Source organism: Protobothrops mucrosquamatus, unplaced genomic scaffold (assembly GCF_001527695.2).
Source record: "Protobothrops mucrosquamatus isolate PMUCROS unplaced genomic scaffold, P.Mucros_1.0 scaffold5079, whole genome shotgun sequence".
Classification (NCBI taxonomy): Eukaryota; Metazoa; Chordata; class Lepidosauria; order Squamata; family Viperidae; genus Protobothrops; species Protobothrops mucrosquamatus.
This window is the reverse complement of record NW_015390956.1, coordinates 3,354-10,277: the sequence shown is the minus strand read 5'-3', so window position 1 is coordinate 10,277 and position 6,924 is coordinate 3,354. Positions and strand designations below refer to the sequence as shown.

Genomic DNA, 6,924 nt, shown 5'->3' with positions numbered 1-6,924 from the left:
GAGAGAGAGAGAGAGAGAGAGATTGAGCCAGCAGGGAGTTGCAGAGTAAGCAAACTTACAAAAAGGGGATCTCTCTCTGTCTCTCATACACATACATTTGTTTCTTCTGCCTAATTTATTAAATCAACATCTAATTTGAAATTAAAAGTTTCTGAGAAATCCAGGGTGGTTTACAAGAAAACTCTCAAAGACAGCTATTGTAAAGCATCACTAGCACTGCTTAAAACAATATTAAAATTATGTATTTTAAGAAAGAAAAATAGTAGTAATTTACTTAGTCCTGTTTGACCATAAAATGTGTTGTTGTTTTACATATGCTGGGCTGAACAGTGTGTTTGGAGTTGCCTCTAAATGGGTGAGGGTTGCACTATTCATATTTTCCTTGGGAGAAAGTTTTATAATGGGGGTGCTGTCTTTGAGAAGGCTCTGCTTGTGGCCCCTGTTCTATAAACCAAACCAGGGGGACCATCTGGTCTAAATGGATGGTAAACATAGATGATTAGGGGGCTGGAGGCTAAAACATATATGACAAATGTTTGTGGGAATTGGGTATGTCTAGCTTAGTGAAAAGGACTAGGGGTGGTGATATGATAGCAATGTTCCAATATTTGATGGGCTGCCACAGAGAAGAAAGGGTCAACCTATCTTCCAAAGCATCAGAAGGCAAATAATAGATGGAAACTAATCAAGAAGAAAACTAGCCTAGAACTAAGGACTTGTGAAAACAACTAACCAGTGAAAAGGCTTGCCTTCAGAAGCTGTGCATGCTCCATCACTGGAGGCTTTTAGTAGAGATTGGATATTCCATTGTCTGGAATGGTATATGTCCCCTGCTTGAGCAGGAGCTTGGACTAAAGACCTCAAAGGTCTCTTCCAACTCTTATTCTTTGAGATAAGTGCTGCCAACCTCTCCCCCTTTCCTCGTCCCTTCCTGGGCACAGAGAGAAGGAGGGGAGGGGAACAGGAAAAAAGTAAGGGAAGGAAGGAAGATGGGAATGAAAAAGAGGGAGGCAGGGAAGAAGGAGGGAGGAAGGAAAGAAAGAAAGAATGAAAGAGAAGGAAGGAAAGAAAGAATGAAAGAGAAGGAAGGAAGGAAAGGAAGGAAGAGAAAGGAAGGAAGGAAGGATCTGAGGGAAGTCCTGCTTTAGCACTTGGCCACCAGCAGCCCTGTTGCACTTTTGCCATTCCCTGGTGGTCTCCCATCCTATTACAAAGCCAGGTTTCCTCGCATGGAGAGGCTTCAGTTGTTGGACTAAAATGCCTCATGAACAAGAAGTAACAGATAGAGACTACAATTAGGAGGAAGTCAGTGAGAACAATGAATGAAACAGCTTGCCTCCAGACGTGGGTGTTTCATCACGAGGTTTTTAAGAAGAGATTGGACAGCCATTTTTCCAGAATGATATAGGTTTCCTATCTAAGCAGGGGATTGGACTAGAAGACCTCTGAGGTCCCTTTCAACTCTCATTATTCTCTTGTGGACCTGCTGTTTTCTTGGCACCAATATCAGTCTGAAACTGCCACTATTTTTTCGTGGATTTTTATTTTTTTACTTCTATTTATAGCTAACAAGCACGGTATTTCCTATTGGTTCCCCATATGTGTATTAACGAGGTTCAACTGTGCTTAAGCCAGCACTTCTGAAAGAACAGCTATGGAAGACCTTTCAGGATGTTCAGTTGTATAAGTAGTCCTCATTTGCCACTTCTTCATTGGGCCTATGATTATGAAAAAGCAGGAAAAGGGAATTGCACCAATTCGGATGCTGCCAGTTGTTGCATGTTTATGGTGGCTGCAGTATCCCACATTCATGATCCCCATCTGTGACCTTCCCAGCTAGTTTCTTACAAGCAAAATCAGTGGGTATACCGGCAGGAAATTGCAAGCCACAGTCATGTGAAATTGCCTTTAACAACCCATGGTGATTTGCTTAGCAAGTCCAGAGGAACAGATGTAAGTTGGCACTATCATGCTAACATCATATTTAATGATCGGACCGCTTAATGACACAGATGCCAGTCTCAATTGCAGTCATTAAGTGAGGAGTACCTCAATTGGGATGTCAGCAGAGGGATTGTGGAGAGTAGTTTTTGCCCTTATTTGTAGCCGAGGACTCCCATGGTCAGATCTTGCAGAGTCATCAGGCATCATTTCATCATTTAAAGCCCCCACACCTCTAAAAATTAGCTCAGAAGATTTGACAGTAATCTTTTTTTCTTTTTCAGGCTGAAAACATGAATTTTCCACATAGATATAATTATAGGTATGTGTATTTATATTACTCTTTCCATATATCTGCAATTGTATAATCTATACTTCCAGATATATTTTATGATAACCCATAGCAGCGCTTACAGTTTATGGTTGATGCAAGTCAAGGGAATTTCATGATTGAACGGATATTTGAAGTTGGATCTCTGGAATTTCCGATGAATCATAATTAATGTAAGAGGTTAGCATTGTTATGTTTACTTTTTAAATGTAATGTATATTTTTTTCCCTTTTTTTTCACATCTGCAAGCATTGTATAAACAATTAAACTTACACTTTTGTTCTTATTTTTCCTTTAAAGTCATATTTTGCAACAGTAAAGTTTCTGAGCAAACCGCTGACAGAAATCCTGAGGGTCGGGTGCTTCTCCCAAAGCTTGTCTTTGTCACACTACAAGCTACACACAGTAGGCAGTTTCACTGCAGAGTCAATTGGTGACTTACACTTTTCTTTGAATCTTACAGACAAAGAGGATAGCAATAAGAGCACTCTGGAGAAGTGAGAATATCTTTTGAAAAGGAAAGCAAATCCAGCCAGAAATCAAAATATTTTCCATTTCCTTCAGAAAATTACACAATTCTCCCGTCCCAGCAGGCGAAAGGCAAGAGAAAATCAAGAAGAGATTTCAAGCTGGAAATAGTGGAGTATGCAGAACAGAAGGATACGTTACATGACAAGGTGGAGGAGATCATTTTTCCGTTCAGAAAAAGAGGGAAATATCTGGAAGTCAGTGGGGAAGAAAAGGTCAATTGGATACTCAAATAGGGCAGACAGTAATGCAGAACTCCAATGGGAGGAAGAAAACAGGTGAAATCAAAGCACCACTAAACAAGGGACCACACACATTTTTTACTTCCTCCAGAATATCAGTGGTGGAAAAGGTCCACAGATGTCACTATTGTGGTATAAAGCACAGATTGCAAAAGCTAGCACAATCTTCTTGTTCTTATTTTTCCTTTAAAGTCATATTTTGCAACAGTAAAGTTTCTGAGCAAACTGCTGACAGAAATCCTGAGGGTCGGGTGCTTCTCCCAAAGCTTGTCTTTGTCACACTACAAGCTACACACAGTAGGCAGTTTCACTGCAGAGTCAATTGGTGACCAAATAGAGGTGCCAACAGGTACAGAGATGAAAATACATAACAGTTGCTTGAAACCTTCAACACTAAACAATTAAATGTGTTGCTGCCAATCAAACAAGGAGAAACTGTCCCTTGGGACCTCCTCCCCTTGATTGTCAGGATCCCTCTCCATTTGAAATCTCTGAAAACCTGACTGCAACTGTTGATAGCAGTTAGGAAAGGAGGTTGCATGCATTTCCCTCAATAAGGATGGCATTGTGATGTAGAGCTTCGTTGTGGCGTCTGACGCCTCCTGTGATTAATTTTATTTCATCCTTGGGGAACATCTAATTATATTGGCAGAAAGGAAACTAATCAAGGAGAGACGGAACTTGGAATTAAGGATAAACTTCCCAACAGTGAGGACAATGAACCAGTGGAACAGCTTCCCTCCAGAAGTTGCAGGTGCTTCCATCACTGGAGGGTTTTAAGAAAAGAAGAGACACCCACCTACCTAAAATGGTATATTCTGATTGCTTGAGCAGGGGATTGGACTCTTCCAGCTCTGTTCTGATTAATTGAATTAAGTGCAGAGCAGAAATAAATACTAACTAAATTTCAATATACAAAGTAGACACATTAAAACCGACACAAGGAAACTAGCAGAATAACGCCCCACCCCAAAAAACTATTTTTACAGTAATAATAGATCCCACAAAACGTACTAACATTATGTGGCTAAGAAAACCGAGTGAAATAAAAGACAACCCCAAAGGAAGAAGAGCTGCTACACAGGGCCGGATCAGAGGCCACCAGTCCCCAATCAGAGGAACCCTCCATTTCGTGAAAAAAAAAAGTCTAAAACTCAGATTGAAAGACAAGATATGTTATCTGGAGAGTAAGGGAGAGCTGAGTGCAAAGATGTTGAAATGAATCTTGAAAGCTGCCTAGGCCTAAGCAGGAAAGCAGGAATCTACTTGACTTGACTTGACTGACTTGAAGGCATCAAAAACAAATATCCGGTGTAAGGCTCGGGCGCTGGATGGAAAGCCGCAAGTTCAAATTCAGTGTTAGCTTAGGCATGAAGACTCCTTCCAGGAGCTATAAAATATTGACAGGCAAAAAATATGTCTCGGGAGGTAGGCAGGCTTTCTGGGGGACATTTACCCTGTAAATTACACTATGCCACACAGGAAGTGCTTTGTATGCCATCATGAGTTCTTGAATGAAAAGGGAATCAATGAAATATTCGTTGGGGTTATTTTATTCCAGATTCCTCCGTGCAAGAGATCTAGGAGCCAATAGCTGAAATGGCCACTATCACCATCCATACCTTATAAGACCTGCATGAAAAATGGCAGTGCAAGGTGTCCCTCTAAAAAGTTTAGCTTGGTGATCAGTCGGCCATGCACAGGATATTCTATTCTTCCCTTTTGTTTTCTTTTTAAAAATGTAGTTTGGAAACATTTCTTCTACCATATATAGACAATCGGACCCTCTTTCTTAGGTCCTCTTTTATAGGCCCTGCTGCATATTTTTTCCTCTCTGTGACCTAATGGAGGCTTCCGTGGAAGGAAATTTACAGACGCACATGGCCTTTTAACATTCAGCAGATGTAAAATTTCCTCCTTCAGGAATGAAGCTTCATGGTGGGTGCTGTTGGATGCAGCCCTGGCCGGCAGGAGTGAAGATGGCCCCCCTACAGCATCTCACCTTAGGAGCCACAGGAATATCTGTGATAAACGTTTTGGGGTGTAGAGAGGTTTTGATCTCCACTGAGAGTCACCCCTAAGAAAGTGCCAGAATTTTTACATTGGCCTTCTGCTAACTTGCGCAATCCAAAGATTTTGCCCAAGGCACCTGCCTGGGAATAATCTAACTCCTCTGGAAATTGGGAAGCCTATTGAGAGCAATTCTGCCGTCCAGTGAGATTTAGGCTCTGCAAGAATGAAGACAAAAATATATTAAAGGTAGTCCTTGACATACAACCACAACTGAGTCTCAAAATTCCAGTGCCAAACACGATAGTTGTTAAGTAAGTTTTGCCCCATTTTATGTTTTTCGCATAGTTAAGTGAATCTGGCTTCCCCATTAGTTTTGCTTGTCAGAAGGTTGCAAAAGGTGATCACGTGACCCTACAACTATCATAAATATGTGGCAGCTGCCAAACATCTGAATTTTATCACATGACCAGGGGGATGCTGCAACAGTTGTAAGAATGAAAAACGATCATAGGTCACGTTTTTTATGGCCATTGTAACTTCAAACGATCACTAAACAAATAGTGGTAAGTCAAGGACGACCTGTATGTCCTGACTAGATGTGGATGGGGACCAATATGGTAGCATGCTTCCAGGTTTGTACCATATTTCATTATTCTATTTACAGGACGAAGTTGGCAATCATTTAGGGCAGAGTGTCAAACTCAATTTCATTGAGGGCTGCATCAACATTGTGGTTGCCTGGGGGGGGGGCTGGGTCGGTGTGGCCAGGGGGGGTGCAGCCTACTGGGTGGGCATCACCAGCTCTACATTATTCGGGTCAAGGGTACCTGTGGGGGCCTGGGCAGGAGTGGGAAAGATCTGATGGTCTCTGGCAGAAAGGGGCGGAACCAGGGCAGAGCCCATCAAGCCGGCGAGGGACATTTGCTGCCCACTTCCAGGCGATGGTGCATTTCTTCATTCCTCACAAAGGGTGACACCTCCCCAGCATGCACCCAGGGGGTGGGGCCGACGCGGCAGGAACTGGTTCCTCACTGTTTCCAGACGGTCTTGTGGAGCTAAGACTGAATGCATTTCAGCATAGATGGCCACCACAAAATTGTACATTGGCTCCCAGCCGGCCTGGGCCAGGGCCAAGGCAGCAGTGGCCGTTCCCTCACTGTTTCCAGGATGGCTTCGCGGGTCACATGAAACCACTTCGCGGGCCGTATACGGCCCCCGGGCCTTGTGTTTGACATGTCTGATTTAGGGGCTCCACATGCAAACAAGTACACCACAAAATACTTCTTGGTATGATAGAAAAATATGAGATGGATTATAGCAGCAGCACCAGATGGAATAGTAACTGGCTGACCAGCAGCACTCAACATGTCATCTTCAATGAAACTAAATATATGTGGAGGGAAGCATGCAATGGGGTACCCCAAGGTTCTCTCTTAGGCCTAGTACTCGTCAATATCTTCATAAATGATTAAGATGAAGGGAGAGAAGGGAATAGCCAAACCTGGAACACTGGGCCCTTTAGAGCAAAATGAAATTCAGTGGTGAAAAAAATAAGGTTTTACACTTAGGCATGAAAAACCAAACGCACATCTTCTATAGAAGAGGTTGGATATATCCCAACAGTATCCCAGTGGACAATCACCTAAATATGAGCTAGCAATGCGATGCAGCTACAGAAAAAGTGAGTGCAGTCCTGCTCTGCATCACCAGAAGGTTAGTATCAAGATCACATGAAGTGTTAGTAAAGAATTACCGCTGCACTTAAAATACTGCATCCAGGTTTGGTCACGATACAAAAAGATGTTGAGACTCTAGAAAGAGTGCAGAAAAGAGCAACAAAGATATTAACGGACTGGATGCTAAAACATT

At 42.4% G+C, this 6,924-nt stretch overlaps 1 long non-coding RNA gene across 1 annotated transcript; it reads left to right on the top strand.

The window, feature by feature from the left end:
* Positions 1 to 2,225: 2,225 nt before the first annotated feature.
* Positions 2,226 to 3,200, top strand: LOC107299538. Its single transcript, XR_001549186.1, has 2 exons — positions 2,226 to 2,263; positions 2,736 to 3,200. It is a non-coding gene; the product is annotated as an uncharacterized LOC107299538 (long non-coding RNA).
* The last annotated feature ends 3,724 nt before the right edge of the window (positions 3,201 to 6,924 follow it).